This window comes from Pseudophryne corroboree, chromosome 2 (genome assembly GCF_028390025.1).
Source record: "Pseudophryne corroboree isolate aPseCor3 chromosome 2, aPseCor3.hap2, whole genome shotgun sequence".
In the NCBI taxonomy this organism is placed as follows: Eukaryota; Metazoa; Chordata; class Amphibia; order Anura; family Myobatrachidae; genus Pseudophryne; species Pseudophryne corroboree.
The window spans coordinates 228,085,114-228,102,486 of record NC_086445.1 but is presented as its reverse complement, the minus strand read 5'-3'; the positions used below and the strand labels follow the sequence as shown (position 1 = coordinate 228,102,486).

At 44.9% G+C, this 17,373-nt stretch overlaps 1 protein-coding gene and 1 long non-coding RNA gene across 3 annotated transcripts in view; one reads left to right on the top strand and one right to left on the bottom strand.

Moving 5' to 3' along the window:
• Positions 1 to 17,373, top strand: part of NXPH4 (neurexophilin 4) — a 436,473-nt gene that overhangs the window by 275,184 nt on the left and 143,916 nt on the right. The gene's annotated exons all lie outside the window — the stretch shown is intronic.
• LOC135050680 (uncharacterized) overlaps positions 3,408 to 17,373 on the bottom strand; it is a 53,749-nt gene continuing 39,783 nt past the window's right edge. The window contains exon 3 of one of the 2 annotated variants that reach the window (XR_010241740.1): positions 3,408 to 4,345. This is a non-coding gene — a long non-coding RNA (uncharacterized LOC135050680). The remainder of the gene's footprint in view (positions 4,346 to 17,373) is intronic. The other variant, XR_010241739.1, reaches the window with a different exon arrangement.

Here is a 17,373-nt window from a genome sequence, read left to right as displayed (position 1 = left end):
ATTAATTTAGAAGAATCAAGGAAAAATTATTTTATTATTAATTTGTCATCTTCTTTACCAATACATTATAAAAATACAGTATCTAGTAGACTGTGATGCCACAAGAAAACCTTATTAGTTATAAAACAAAAACACATTTGTTGGATAATGTAAAAAAAAAAAGTTATCGCATCATGTATCATGAGATACAAATTTTGGATGTTGGACTGTGAAAGAATTATAGGTGGATGACCACCATGAAATATTTGCCTGTAGGGAATGATTAATTTGTCAAAAACACAATTTTACTTTAACCTTTGCTAACAGAACGTTAGAATCCTGCAATGTACTGGTTAGCTACTATCCTGTGACAAAGCGCTGGTCACTATCTATACAGCTACGTATGTATTTTTATTAGGGCTCAAGGGCAAGTGACACAAACAAAACAATTAGCATGGCCAGAAAAAATCCTTGGGCTGTCCTAGACTGGAAATAAGATTTTTTCATTGCCATTCTTTCCCTGTGGAGGCTGGCTTGCTCAGGTTCCAGATAAAGATTAGTAGTGTTGTGTCACACCTCGGATGGGATCTGAAATAATTTTTAATAATACACATGCATTTGCTTTGATGTAACAGACTTGTGATAAGTTTTTAAAATTATCTCGGAAAAATGTTACCCTGAAAATCAAATCCCTATTTAGTAAATGATGAGAAACCTTACAGCTTCAAATACTTTTATTCTATATATATATATATATATATATATATATATATATATAAATAAATATATATAAATAAATATAATTCACATTTGTCATATTTTGCAAGAGGTTAGTGTAACATTGGTTGCTGCATAAAGAACCAAGGCACTCAGATGGTGTGGGAAATGCCATTAGAAAAGCAGCCTGGAATAAATTTCTTCCCCGTTTTAAAAGCAATATATACTTTGTATAACCTTCTCACTGATTAAAACATAATGAATGGGAGTTTTACATTTTAATTAACACTTTGATCCTTATATTAATTGAGGTTATGAAGTGCAAATCTGTCACACTGGTTCTGCACCAGCTTAGTACTAAAGCACTTTATGATAAATCTGAGACGGAGATTCTCTATAGCCCTTTATAGCTAATTTTAAGATAACTGAAGACATAATGTACCTCCCATAATTTCTGATGGCTAAGGAGTACATTTCAATTTGCTGTAAATACAGTATAGTGTACTCAATTCTTTTTCATTTATATGATATGTGCAGATTTGTAAATACTGTATAATCCAAAATTCTTGCAAAGCTGGGTTATTATAAGTCAAGGATTAATAAGCACACCCAAAGATAAAGCAAATCATTAGAACATGTATAATTACATAGTACATATAGGGGGGATATTCAATTGTTTGAAAAGTCAGTTGGGTGTCTATTTTTTCCTAATAGACAGGGAAAATCAGACACCCAACCGACTTTTCAAACATTTGAATTCCCCCCATAATGTTTAGAAGTCATACTGACAGACATTAATAGGGGGTACATTTACAAAGCAAAATTATTCTTTTTTTGCGGTTTTCAGCTCTAAACCAAACTTCTCAACCATCGGGATCCAGTCTTTAGGTCGACAGTAAGTAGGTCGGCATGGTTTCTAGGTCGACATGTTCTAGGTCGACATGACAAAAGGTCGACATGAGTATTTCAATTTTTTTTACTTTTTCATACTTTACGATCCACGTGGACTATGATTGGGAATGGTAACCTGTGCCGAGCGCAGCGGTAGCGGAGCGAGGCACCTTGCCTGAAGCATTGCGAGCGAAGCGAGCCATGCGAGGGGACACGGTGCACTAATTGGGGTTCCCAGTCACTGTATGGAGAAAACAACACAAAAAAAAACCTCATGTCGACCTTTTCTCAGGTCGACTTAGTACATGTCGACTTAGAGTCCCTGCTGACCTGGAAACCATGTCGCCCTACTTACTGTCGACCAATAGTGGTCGACCTAGACGCTGTTGACCTAAGTCTAATCTACCTAACATACCACACCCCAACCATCACAATTTTGGTGGGAAGTCCTGTTTTTTGAGCACTGTTCTACCATTTCACCTGCAGACCACATTGTCCCGCGAGGTGTGGTGGCGAGGTTGGGAGGTAACCCACCTGCTGTTCTTCATAGCAAACAGTAGAAAGATACTGGGGAAAACACAGCAGCTCGAAAAGCACTGGGCACACCACGGTCCCAATGTGATAAGTATTGGAGCATGATGCTTGGGCATTCACCCATGATGCAAAGTCATGCCCTTTTTATGTGTGTGCCACACATTGTCCCCATCCTCACCTCCCAAATTTTGGGTGCTATGTCCAAACCACAGGATACCCTACCTTGCAGTGTGGAAGGTGAAAAAGTAAATCGCTAATGATGTTTTGTGGTTTTAAACCACTGCATCATGTACGATTCAGGTCAGACCACATGGTCAAACACCAGTTTTCACCAAAGATATGATTTTTCCTTAATAAACATATCCAGTTTAAGAGAATAAAAAAAACTGAAAGGTGGCTTTATTTACAGTGGTGGTTCTTAAATGCTAAAGCATTTTGCTTTGATGTTAATTTGTGCTTTTATGCTGTGTGTTTCTGGAGATTTATCTACCTCTCCACGGCACGCATAAGTGTCCTTATACAGCAGATTGCAGAGGCATCCTGTAAGAGCAGACTGTATCTGTGTCTATTGTTATGCACTGAGAGGAACATCCTGAAGCATTGGCGTAAAAAGTGTTTCATGTTACGCCTTGAGTGTGCTTTATGAATGACCTTACGAGTATTTTTGCACTCTAACATCACCGTCCGCACAGCTGTCTCGGACACACCTAGAAGTGGCTTTGGAAAAATAAGTCTTCGAGTTCAATACGTGAAGCTGTAATCTAAACATGTCTCCAGATGGGGTTAGCCGCTGTAGCCTATGGACTACACGTCACACAAATTACATGTTCAGTACCACGCAGATTCCTAAAACAAGAGAGAAGTGATCACATTAGCAATCATTTAACTCCTAGTTCTTACATATCGCAGGGACTTGTTCCTTTTGGAGCCACTGTCCCTGCATTTAGGAGAAACATATGCATACCTCCCAACTGTCCCAATTTTCGCGGGACAGTCCCGTTTTTTTGGGACTGTCTCGCAGTCCTGCCCGCACGGGCTGCAGTGTCCTGCGGTGGAGGAGGGGGGGGGGGGTAGTTGGGAGCCTCCTGTCAGACCTAAGCTGAGCAGCAGAGAATAGACGTTGTGCACATGCGCACAGCGTCTATTCACTGGAGACAGACTGAGAGGAGGCATGCCAGCAGCTCACAGAGGCTTATTTCTAAATGTTACTTATTTGGCATGTAGAGAGTTATATTGTTTTCTGAATTGTGAGATAATGTACATATATTTAATTATTTACACTCAGTGATCACTTTATTGGTACACCTGCTTATTTATGAAAATATATAATCAGCCAATAATATAGCAGCAACTCAGACATAAAAGAATTATAAGAATACATTTTGTGTGATGCAGTAATGACATACTGTACAATGGGAATATATAGCAACATTAATTTGTATTGTATATTAAAAACACGTGATAAACAAAACTGATTTTAGCATAAATGTATTTGATGGCATGTGCCACAATATAATTAGTACTACTGTAATATATTTGTAGACAGTAAAACAGATCATGTCATAGGCTAACAACTTATTAGTATCTCTCTCTACGTTATTATTATTACCCTGTAGGTATAAAGCACCAGCAGTTTACGTACAACTTTCAGCGTGGAAGAGTCAGTGATTTGTGATTTACTGCCGACATGAATTGCCAATTTGTACACGTCAACAATTCGGTTCTATTTATTATCAAATAATGATTCTAATCACATTCTACTGGATATAACAGATTGCTATGTCGTGCAGGTACCTAAACACTATTCCCAGGTCATATATATCTAGTTCCCGCTCCACCACTGACAGTTTTAGTTGACCTCACTAAATCACATATTTTCCAATTGCTGCATAAGTTCTTTCCTTCGCGCTCTTCGCAATTTGCTGCCTAATTATGCCATCATTCTTGTAGCTAGATGAAGTAAGAATGCACCACAACGGGCATGATTGGTGTTCATTATTCTGTCACTACACTCAGATTACAAACAGATTACCGTAAAAGCACAACCCACACACTTTCTCCGTTTTGTATCTTCCCTTATATCTTCTTACAGTTGATCAGAAGTGCCCTTTATTTTCCTTCTCCTTTTGTATGTTTGTGCCCGTCTCGTCTTCTCTCTCTCTTTTTCAACTTTTCTTCCCCCTTTCCATCACTTACTTCAAACCATTCAACTTGATGGGATCTACTTGAAAAGGAGAGGAGAGAAAATATATACTTTTAAGATCGATAATGGCTCCTTTGCTACAAGTGCTGCCAGTACTTTATAATTCTGTTTTATCTCCCTGCTGCATGCATAACCAAGAGAGGAGGGGCTGTAAAGGGGAGTAAAGGGCGAGCGTTGGAAACCTAGGGCCGTTTTGAAGATAATAAAGGTTTTAACGGTATTGTGGTTGCACTTCTTACTATATATACTATTATTTCACTGCAGCCTTGTCTGTGATATCACATTTCCTGTGTCTGGCATTATGCAACCAGTTCTCCACACATTAAAGGAATTCAGGATTATTAAAGTAAATGCTTGTTACTGTTGCCCCACACAATTATACAGACGGGCAAGGGTAGGACTCTCTGGGGTGTGGCGGGGAATCTCACACATAGATAGGTAACATCCAGTAGCGGATCTTGCCACTGGTAGCAGGACTTTTGCCCGGGGCGCCGCCTTCCGGAGGGCGGCGCACCATGGCAAGATCCGCTGCTGCTGTGCTGCTGCCCGCTCTGTCCCGCTGCCGCTGCCCGCTGTGAAGGGAAACTAGACGCGTAGCGTCTAGTTTCCCTTCGTGGAGAGGACCTTTACTGTGCGGTGCGCGATGACGTCATCACGCACCGCACAGCATTTCAGCGGCGCTACTATTGTACAGGGGACGTAACTGACCACGCCCCCTGTATGAAGCCACGCCCCTATTGCCACCCAGGGCGCAAAAAGCCCCTGAACCGGCCCTGGTAACATCAATAAACTGTTCATGCAGATATTTGGAGACACCCTTCTTGCTGCCTACTATAAGCTGTGTGAGTTTTAGGGTTACATTTAGGGCAGTACAGATGGTGTAATGGTTAGCATGACTGCCTCACAGCACCGAGGTGATGGATTCAATGCCCACCATGGCCTTGTGTGGAGTTTGTATAGTCTCCCCGTGCTTGTGTGGGTTTCCTTCGGGTACTCCGGTTTCCTCCCACAATCCAAACAAATACTGGTAGGGTTATTGCTCCTGACAAAAAATGAACCCTAGTGCATACAAGTCTTTACGGGTTCACTACGGCTGGCCGGCGGTCGGGCTCCCGGCGACCAGCATCCCGGCGCCGGGAGCCCGACCGCCGGCTTACCGACAGCTTGGCGAGCGCAAATGAGCCCCTTGCGGGCTCGCTGCGCTCGCCACGCTACGGGCACGGTGGCGCGCTACGCGCGCCACACTATTTTATTCTCCCTCTATGGGGGTCGTGGACCCCCACGAGGGAAAATAATTGTCGGTATGCCGGCTGTCGGGCTCCCGGCGCCGGTATACTGAGCGCCGGGAGCCCGACCGCCGGCAAACAGAAGACCACCCGTCTTTACAGCAGACTAGATGGGCCAAGTGGTTCTTATCTGACGTCAAATTGTATGTGTCTATGTTAATTTACTTAAGTGGTAAAACCACTGATTTTCTGCATATTTTTTGGCCACGATATACTAAAGTGCAGACTCCCAGAGAGCCACTATAACTGCACATAGTTACAAAATGCCACATTACACATTGCTGCCTCTTCATGAAAAGAATAGAGAGTGAGAGATTTATGAAGCTGTGGTTTCACGAACTGCTGGAAATATTCTTCCGGGATCCTACCAGAAAAAAGAGGTGTCTGAGAGGCGGTGACACTGCTGAAATCGTAGTCAATTGGTCAATGTTTGTGTATGGTGCATATTAAAAGGGACCAAAACATGCCTGCTAATGTAGATGATGCAAACATGTGCTTTCTGTGAATATTGTGCATAAATCTTTGTTTATGCTGTGCGGCTTTTGGAGCAAAGGAAAAGTAGGGAAGATGAGGAGCCAAGCGCACAGAGATGGGGTAAGCCATGCCAGGGTGGCACAACCACTTCCTCAAGTGGTTGTGGCCACACTCCCTCAAGTGGCATGGCAGTGGTTCAAGAACTGCAGATGTGTCCCATACATATTGCCTTAGTCGCACTTCTTGATACGCCAGGTCCCATGAACTTGGCTTTCACGAGCATCTCGTTTGCTTAAATGTGCATCTTTGTTTCACAAATTAAACAGTGGGATCAAACAAAACTGTTTAACAAGATTTCACTGATTAATTTGATACACCATACTGTGTGTTAATGAGTCTGAATATGTATAGGAAGTGCTACAATGCAGCAGCCTTGTTTTTTTCTCATGCCAAGTTCCATTGTGCTTCATCTAGACCAGGGTTTTTCAACTGCTGTGCCGCGGCACACTAGTGTGCCGCAGGCAGTCCTCAGGTGTGCCGCCGCTACCCGCCCGCCAGAGATGCCTGCCACACCACTAATACCTGCAGCAGTAACTGATATCAGGCTTGGGCAGCGCAGAGAACCTCCGTGGGCCGGCCGTGACCTATTGCAGTGATGCACCGCCGCATGACTCATAGGTCACCCGTTCCACGTGGTATCGCCGTCCCCCGCCCGTCCAGCGCTTCTCCATGGTGTGCTCTGCTCCGACGCGATGCAGGGAGGGAACGCTCTGTGCTGCTTCTCACTGCCCCAATGCTAAGGACTGAGCTGTATACTGAGGTTGGAGCCAGTGGGTTTTTTTTTTACCTGGGGGGGGGTGGAATTACCATGTGGGGACAGTGTGCGGAATTACTATGTGGGGACAGTGTGAGGAATTACTATGTGGGGACAGTGTATGGAATTACTATGTGGGGACAGTGTGTGCCATTAATATGTGGGGACAGTGTGTGCCATTAATATGTGGGGACAGTGTGTGCCATTACTATGTGGGGACAGTGTGTGCCATTAATATGTGGGGACAGTGTGTGCCATTACTATGTGGGGACAGTGTGTGCCATTAATATGTGGGGACAGTGTGTGCCATTAATATGTGGGGACAGTGTGTGCCATTAATATGTGGGGACAGTGTGTGCCATTAATATGTGGGGACAGTGTGTGCCATTAATATGTGGGGACAGTGTGTGGAATTATTATCTATGTGGGGACAGTGTGTAGAATTACTGTGTGGGGACAGTGTGTGCTTTTTATATGTGGGGACAGTGTGTGCCATTAATATGTGGGGACAGTGTGTGGAATTACTATGTTTTATTTCTACGGGAGCCAATGTATTTTTTTTTATAGTGGGGGTGAAGCTATTTATTTTATTTCTGCGGGGTCCAACTGTTTTATTACTGTTTATATTTGTTATATATTTATATTATATTGATTAAGAAAACTGATGGTGTGCCTTGGCAATTTTCAAATGTTGTTTAGTGTGCCACAAGTTTACAAAGGTTGAAAATCACTGATCTAGACCTTTGTACATATTTAAAACTAAGGGGGAGATCTATTAAAGCTTTTAGAGAGATAAAGTACTGACCAGTCAGCTCCTAACTGCCATGTTACAGGCTGTCAGTGGCGTCACTAGGTGGGTGCGGGGGGTGCGGGTCGCACTCGGGTGTCACCCTCAATGGGGGTGACACCAAGTGCTGCACTCATTTTCTGCACTCTACCCCACTCAGCTGACAGAACGAACTCCAACCGCACCCCCTAAATGCTAACCCCCCTCCGCACCACTAGCACAGATCTACGGGTGATGCGCGTATTACCGTTAGCGAGCGATGCTCCTCCCCTGTGACCTCGTCGCACACATCACGTGAGATGCGCGGCCCGTGTGTAGAGAAAGCGGGCGTGCAGAGATGGGTTGCGCGGCTGTCAGTCACTGGCCACTGTTGCGGCAAAGTGGCAACCAACATTCTAGTAAGCCACAAAAGTGCCATGGCCCATGTAGTGCTGTTTGGATTGTCTTTATGACAGAATTTGGTACTGGCACCCAGAATAACAGGGGTGGGGGGCTTCATAGGAGATCTTAGAAGCAGTCACTCAAACAGCATATCTCTGCAGTCAGGACTGACAGAAGAGGACTGAGGTCCTCTGAAACACTGACTACAGAGATATGCTGTTTGATGCTGTTTGATTGACTGCTTATAAGATCTCCTATGAAGCCCCCCCCCTCACTGTTTTTATATATCTACATATATATATATATATATATATATTCGGTAGCACTGGAGGTGTATATAATCTAGCATGAAGACATTATTGTTATTCGGTAGCACTGGAGGTGTATATAATCTAGCATGGAGGTGTATATAATCTAGCATGAAGACATTATTGTTATTTGGAAAAAAAATAGATGTGAGCAGTCATTTTGAAAGCCTACTGACTGTTTTTGGGGTGTTTTTTGTTTACTTTAATTAGCATTCCAAATTCATCAACATGTGGCACCAATCCATTGTTTGGTGCACTGATGTAAAGAGGTGACAAGAGCTGGATCTTCTGCACATTATTATTCCAGCCAGTCCAAAGAATTATACAATTGAATCCTTCATGGATCCTATTGCACAAGTTAATAATAATACATATTCTCCCGAATTCTCAGTCCTCCCATTGCACAGAGCCCATCCCCACTGCACAAGTGACTCATTGCCCATGATCACCAATTTTCGGTCCTCATATTGCACAGACCCAGTCCTCATTTCACAAGTGGCTCTTTGCACATGGGGGGTAATTCTGAGTTGATCGCAGCAGGAACTTTGTTAGCAGTTGGGCAAAACCATGTGCACTGCAGGGGAGGCAGATATAACATGTGCAGCGAGAGATAGATTTGGGTGTGGTGAGTTAAATCTGCAATCTAAATTGCAGTGTAAAAGTAAAGCAGCCAGTATTTACCCTGCACAGAAACAAAATAACCCACCCAAATCTAACTCTCTCTGCAAATGTTATATCTGCCCCCCTGCAGTGCACATGGTTTTGCCCAACTGCTAAAAAATTTCCTGCTGCGATCAACTTGGAATTACCCCCATGGTCTTCTATTCTGTATTCCTATTGCACAGATTCCATCCTCATTGCACAGTGACTTATTACGGGCAGTGTAGATGGTGTAACCTGCAGTGCGGCTGGTGTAATGGCTGGCATTACTACCTCACATCACTGAGGTCATGGGTTCGATTACCATTGCCCTAACTGTGTGGAGTTTGTATATTCTCCCTGTGCTTGCTTGGGTTTCCTCCCACAATTCAAAAGTATACTGGTGGGTTAATTGGCGCCCAGCAAAAATTAACCTTTGTTGGTGTGTGTAACTTTGTGTGTACATGGGCAGACTAGATGGACCAAGTGGTTGTTATTTGCTGTCAAATTCTATGGGGTAAATTTACTAAGATGGGAGTTCTATTTAAGATGGGATGTTGCCCATAGCAACCAATCAGCTTTTACTTGTCATTTATCTAGCACCTTCTAGAAGATAATACCTGGAATCTGATTGGTTGCTATGGGCAACATCCCATCTTAAATAGAACTCCCATCTTAGTAAATTTACCCCCTATGTTTCTATAGGACCCATTTATCATGGATCGAATATTGAATGTGGTCTTGTTGGGATCTTACCGCCTAGGATTGCATTGCAATATGCGATTCTATCAGCTGGTTGTATTATTTAGCACATGCAGGGACAGGGGCTCTGAAAGGAGCCCGTCCCTGCGATGTGCTGTGCTGGCTGCTGTGGGTACTGCGTATGCTCTGTCTGCTTAGACCGCGTTGCACAGAGGCCACTTCCGGGGAAGGAGAAACCTATGGGGGATGCAGCTGTGGGCGGCAATGGATGAATCACAGCAGGTGAATACTTAATATTTGCAGCTATTCCCCGAAAAGTGAGACATTTATATTCTTTCTGAGCTACATGTGCAATTTGGAAAAACTTACATCATGTCATAATATGAAACTGTTGAAAATGCATTTGTGAAAGGTCTCTGCCATGTAAGAAACCTAATACTCAATGGGGGTCATTCCGAGTTGTTCGCTCGTTTGCCGATTTTCGCTATGCTGCGATTTGTTGCTAATTGCGCATGTGCAAGGCACGCAGGGCGCATGCGCTTAGTTATTTAACTAAAAACTTAGCAGATTTGCTGTGGATTCTGCGGCGCTTTTCAGTCGCTCTGCTGATCGGTAAATGATTGACAGGAAAGGGGCGTTTCTGGGTGGTAACTGAGCGTTTTCCGGGAGTGTGCTAAAAAACGCAGGCGTGTCAGGGAAAAACGCGGGAGTGTCTGGAGAAACGGGGGAGTGGCTGGCCGAACGCAGGGCGTGTTTGTGATGTCAAACCAGGAACTAAACGGACTGAGCTGATCGCAATCTGTGAGTAGGTCTGGAGCTACTCAGAAACTGCTAAGAATTATTTAGTAGCAGTTCTGCTAACCTTTCGTTAGCTATTCTGCTAAGCTAAGATACACTCCCAGAGGGCGGCGGCCTAGTGTTTGCAATGCTGCTAAAAGCAGCTAGCGAGCGAACAACTCGGAATGAGGGCCAATATTCTTTAAAAAAAAAAAAAAACACTACATCAGGAGTCGGAATAGGGAGCGGGGGCACCAACATTTATCTTGCCTCTGAGCAACTGAGAGGAAGTTACGCCACTGCCTTGGACACTACTATGTGGGCAATATGAATCGTGGGCACTACGTGCAGTGTAATGTGAATTAGATTGTGCTGCTGTATGGCGTGATTTGAATTGGGGGTACTGTTGGTGGCCACGTCCCTACCTTGTTAGTCCACACCCCTTCATGCTGCGCAGGACTTTGGCACGCACTGTTCCTTTGTTACGTATGCAGGGAGGGCACAAATGTGTCTTTTGCAGGGAGCCCCGAACACCCTACCACTTGCCCGTGCCTTCCTTCGGGGCTTCTGTATGGACTGATACAAGAGGAGGTCCATGGGAAGTAGGGGGGGCGATACCAAGAGTTACAACACCGACAGACACCAACCCTAGTGACGCCTCTGCAGGCTGTGTTTGAAAAATGACAGGAGCTGGTTGGTTGGTACTCTATCTCTCTCCACTATATCTCTCTCCAAGCTTTGATAAATCTCCCTCTAATTTCTGTGTAGTTAAAGTCACAGACCGACATCTCAGGTACAGATTGAATGGCATTTCGCTGTGTTTAAAGAAAAATCACTTCGCCACACCCATCAGCACGGCTCCAATCTCCGGGCATCTCGCACTGCATGTTTTTTTGAGGTTTGGTGTATGAGGGCACATATTTACCACATGGCGCATGCACCCCTAAGTAGCAGGGTCCAAAAATTTTCTTGGCGACCCTATGAAGGGAACCAACGATAGCACCAGGCTGCCAGGTTCGGGTTCCTGAAGGCCTGCGAATGTACAGAAGATTCTGGAACAATGCTATTGCATTGCAGTGAGAAGGGTTATGCACAAAACCTGCACCCGCACCCATGTCTTGATCTTCATCTTGTTATACACAGGTTTAAGACTCTCCTATCCAATAGTAATTTGCTGTCCTCAGTTTCCAATACCATTTGTCACAAAAGTGGACAACATATTAAATGTCAATGCATATGAGTATATTTTGTTCAATGCTGCATAACATACTGTAATAGGGACACCTGGCAGTACATTGGTAAAAAAAATTTAATTTTATAGAAGGTTACCTACAGTATGCTAATTTCCCCATTATTATAATATTGTACTTGAAATGGTTATTTGATTAAACGGTTCAAAATATAAAGTATTTTAATCCAGGATCAAAGTAAATGTATTTCACATTGTTGCTTTTAATAATAATTAAACTCTATGCCATCAATGGTTCTTACAGGCTATGGGCTCTATATAATAAACAATAAATGGCTTTTCTCTCTGTTTAGTTATTTAAAAAGTGCAGAGAAATCCACCTTTTCATTTCTTCATTGTGATTCTGCAGCCCCCATTGATATTTTAATGGAGGCTGTGCAGGAATGAACTTTGCTTCTCTTATCTTTTATGACAAGTATCTCACAATAGAGTTGTGTTCAGCATTCCCTTGGCTACCAACTCCCCCAGTTTGTCAATCATTGCTCCCCCATACCCTCCGACATTTTACACATAAAAATTGATATGAATTAGGAAATGGGGCGTGGCTACGGTAATGGAAGTTTGGAGAGTCAAAAATCGGTGCAGACCATAAAAAAGGTACTGTACCTGCCAAAAAAGGTACAGTTGGAGGGTATGCTCCCCTGGTTACCAATCAGTTCTCCCCTGGATCCCTGGTCAGAGCTCCTGTGGATCCCCAGGCTGAGCTCCCGCGGCGCTACAGTCAGGGTAACCGTGGTTCTCTGGGCAAGGCTCCAGCAGCTCCCCAGGCTGAGCTCCCGCGGCGCTACAATTGGCGTATGAGTCCCTGAACTGGCGCATCTGAGAAGTAGATAAACAAAATCCTTGTCGGGACAGGTTTCCGGTCTTTAGGTTGACCACACTTAGGTCGACAGTTATTAGGTCGACCACTATTTGTCGACATGGTCTTTAGGTCGACATGATCAGTAGGTCAAAATGGTAAAGGTCGACACATGAAAAGGTCGACTTGAATTTTCTAAATTTCATTTTTTTACTTTTTCTTACTTTACGATCCACGTGGACTACGATTGGGAATAGTAACCTGAGGAGCGAGCTATGCGAGGGGACACAGTGCACTAATTGCGGTCCCCGGTCACTTGACGACGAAAACTAAACCCCAAAAAATGGAAAAAAAACTCATGTTGAGTCAACCTCATGACCATGTTGACCTAATTCAGGTGTTGATCTACTAACTGTCGACCAATAGTGGTTGACTTAATGACTGTCGACCTAGTTAGGGTCGACCCTATGAACCACATTCATCGGGACAGCCCCCTAGCACATGGACTGTCCTGGTGTACAGTATGTCTTTATAAACATACTGAAAAAGAAAATAAGAAATGATGTGCAAATGTAAGTTTACTAATACCTTTTTCAGACCAAATATCTCGGGTCGCAGCCGGGAGTCTGACATGAGTGCTACCCGGCTGCACGCCGCTTCAGGCCCCTTTCACACCGCATTTGCCAACCCAGGATACGTTTATACAGCAGAGTTTGTCGGGTTGAACACGTGTTCAACCCTTCAAACTACCCAAGTTGTAATACCGGCTCACTCAACCTGGATTATTCCAACTCAGCCCTTTTACACCAACCAGCAACACGGGTTATGGACGTTCATGTGCAATAACCCGTGTTATATGCTGGCGGTGTAAAAGGGGTATAAATAGACTTATTTATTGTAGAAACAAAACCATAGTACAAAACACCAACACACGTAAAATACCTTACCTTAATGAAAAGATTATGCAACACTTAATCATGTCTCTCTGCCAGATCATTACATGTCCTATCTAAAAGTACAAAACAGCTCAGCTTGTTTATATGCTTATCTTCTACCTCGCTAACATTCCCTTTTCCTCTTATCAGATTGTGTCTCATTTTGTAGATCTGTATTCCACATAACAAAACCGGCTCTATCTGACCTAAAGATGAAGGTTAAAATCTAAAATGTATCCTTGTACTGGATATAAATTCACAGAAAAGCTTTGTAAGCAAATCATACAGTATATATGTATACAAGTGTGAACTTTGTCCATTGACCTTTACTGTATGTAAATACCATACTTGCCTACCCTCCCAGAATGGCCGGGAGCCTCCCGGAAATCAGGTGCCCCTCCCAGCCCCCCGGAAAGGGGAGCAAGTCTCCCGCAGCACTGCAGCTCCCCCGCACACCCCTCGGCTGGCCGCTTATAGAGAACCAGTGGGCGGTCCGAGGGGACCCAGTAATGTGATTTGTGCCTAATTGCATCATCATAGGCCCGCCCCCTGCTGTACAGCGTGATGCAACCATAAGCACCATGCCCCCAGTTCTGCTTCAACAACATAGCCACACACCCATCATGCCCCCTATCTCATGTCACGCCCCCGGTTGCGCTGAGCTGGCTGCCCTCTCCTGGAAGGGCAGCCAGAAAGTCGCCAACCCTGGTAAATATAGGTATGTCTAAACAGCATTGTAGGCCCTGGGCAAAGCAATGCACTGGAGCCCTGTCCTACCCATTCATGGGATTACATTTTTTAAAAGAAATCATAAAACTTAATCCTCCTGCAGGCCTGCGCCAGCTCTCCACATTCTTCCATAAAGTGAATGGCTGTCAACACTCTGATTGGTGGATAGCTCCAGCCATTCACCAATCAGCATGCTGACAGCCATTCACTGTCTGGCTATAGGCTGGGAACCAGGCAGAAAATGCTGTCTGGCCACTCTAATTGTGTATAATTCACAATCAGAGCAACTGGGCAGCATTCGCTACCTGCAAGGAAGCTCTAAATGGACCATGGGGGCAGGTGCTTACTGGCCCAACCCGCCCCTAGAATTGTGGGGCCCTGGGCAGCTGCCCAGTGTACCCATACATTAAGTTGTCCCTGTGTAAATAATATCTGTACAAACAGTATTTTCTGAGTGTGCCTAGAATGCATTTTCCTAACCTCTATGGCTGTAATCACCATCATCTGATCCTCGTTATCAGTAGACGCACTGAGGCACTGCAGTGCTAGTGCACATGCATGAACTGGGGTTCACGCATGTGCACAAAAAGCCTAGTGCCCAGCAGAAGGAGTCGACCAGGGGTGGATGTATCTCTTCTCGCAAACCGGTCCGCCTTTCCACAGAAGGGAGTGGGGGTCTGGAATAAACTCCATCTTCAGGTTCCCCCTGTCAAGCTCCAAAACTGCATATGGGATCACAGTAGTAGCCGCGCTCCATTATTTACTAAATTGACATTGCATACAACTCTGAATAAGGCCCAATGTACCTCCATGTAGTGGCGGATTCGGGGGGGTCACCAATGCATGTGCTCACGCCCCCTTTCCCCCTTCCCCATGTCATCTAGGAGATTTGTTATTTATTTACTTAAACAGTTACTATTAAAACAGGAGCAGGACTGGCACAAAGTGGTGGTATTAATGGTTTCATGCTGCATCCGGAAACCTGTTAGATCCGCGAGGCAGGAGCCAGGCCATCAGGTGTCGGAGAACAGCTGAAAAAGCAGTAAAAAGATGTGACAGAACCGGGGAGGAAAGGGGGTACCGCTAACTGTGCTGATGTCCTCAGGCACGCCCCTCTCCAAAGCATGGTGGAATTTGGAGACGGAGAGTGGTAGCTGCTGCATCTGCAGCTGAGGTAAGGAGAGCGGAATAAACATCCAGCACCAGCATCTCCCTCTACCCCAAATTGCGGTATTACGTCAAGGGCAGTAGTGCGAAAGCTGGTGTTTGTGTGTAATTGGCCAGCACTAGCATTTCCCTCTCCCCCATCCAGTCATAACCCCCCCCCCCACAGCATCCTTTGTGCTCCATTTGGCCTGTCCATAATTAGTACCGGTCACCGGACAAGTTCTGCCTGCTGTGCCAGATCATCATTCTTTTTGTTCCCCTTCTACTCTCCCATTACTCCTTTGTCCCCCTCTACTCTTTCATCTCTCCTGTGTCCCCCTTTAGTCTCCAATGCTCCTTTTGTCTTTCTCCCCCTCCACACTCTACCGTCACTTATTCTGTCTCCCCTTGCCCCCTATTTGCCTCCCCTTGCCTCATCTACTCTCCCTTTCTGCAATTACCCCACCTTCTTGTGTCCCCGCAAACCCTCCCTCTTACCTGCAGTTTACACAACCTTGTTTTTTCAATTACTCTCATTAATTTACTCTTATCTAACCCTGCTCTCGCTCCTCAATATCACTTTCAAATTTGGCTCAGATTGTGTTGTCACCACAATGTATTCTTTACCTGCCCATGCCACATGCTGCCATTAATACTTATCTTTCCTGTCACCCCTAGTCATTTTAGATCACATTGTCTAGTCCTTCAAGATATAATGTGTGTAGGAGGGATGTACTGTAGGCAAGGGCACACAGGGCCACTAGTTACACGAGGGAACACACAGGTTCACTAATTACTGTCACCCTCTGTCTCTCCCTGGTACCACTGTATCTGTTACCACAGTCTCTTCCTGTCACCCACTGCCTTTCCCCGTAACCCTTTCCTGTTACTCACGGCCTCTCCATCTCCTACTATCTCTCCCCATCATCCTCTACGTCACCCACTGCCTCCCACTGGTGTCACCCATTATCCCCCCTGTTATCCTTTCCCTGGCGTCAGCCACTTTCTCCCGCTGTCACCCTCTGCCTCTCCGTCTCCCACTATCTCCCCCTTCCCCCACTGCGTATCCCCTGCGTCACTATTCCTCATCACCCTCTCTCATGTTACCCTCTGCCTCTCCAGGCAACACCGACTGTCACTGACCTGGGTTGGGAGTGTTTGAGAACTCGGGGGTTCTTCCGATGATAGGGAAGAGGAACCACAGCTGGGCCGGAGCAGGGATGGCCGGATGTAGGTTTTCCTCATGCAGAACTTAGCCGTTGTAACCGACGTGTAATGCTAAAGAATTAGTTGTGGCCAAGGCTTGGGGGCGATGCTGAAGTACACAGAAGAATGAAGAACTTGTGAGCAGGGCCGGTGCTAGGGTGTTCGGCGCCCTCCTGCAAAAAATGAATTTGCGCCCTTCCTCACACACGTAAAAGGGACAGATGCGCGCCTAAGGCACGCACCAAAAATTTAGGGGCGTGGCTTAATGGGGAAGGGGCGTGACCACAGAATAGTACCAATTCACATTACAACGCACAATATAGTGTCCATCAGTCACATTACACAGTGTTACTTATACAATAAAATGAATTACTGAGTTAATAAAGGTCATTTACGACCAAACTGAGCACTAGTATTTGCACAAATGCTCTGATCCCTTGAGGTGGCAGAGGCACTATCACCATACTAGTAACTGGATGTATACTGCACTTTCCAATTGCACTTGATAAGCAGATTTCTGCGCACACCTGCACCAATGCAAACACATCATGATGTACCCAACTCTCAATATCGAGTTCAACCGAATGTTAACAGCTAAAGAAGAGGTCCCAAAGTGAGAATAAATCAGATTTGTTTTTCATTCTTTCCACCATTTTCAGGTGGACCCACAAATCACACAGGTGCGTCCAGGGGCAATGCCTGGATGCAACTTTGTGCGACAGCACCTTTTTACACATTAGGGCAGACAGCGTCCCCCTTTTTACACAGTACGGCAGACAGCATCCCCTTTTTACACATTACGGCAGACAGAATAGAT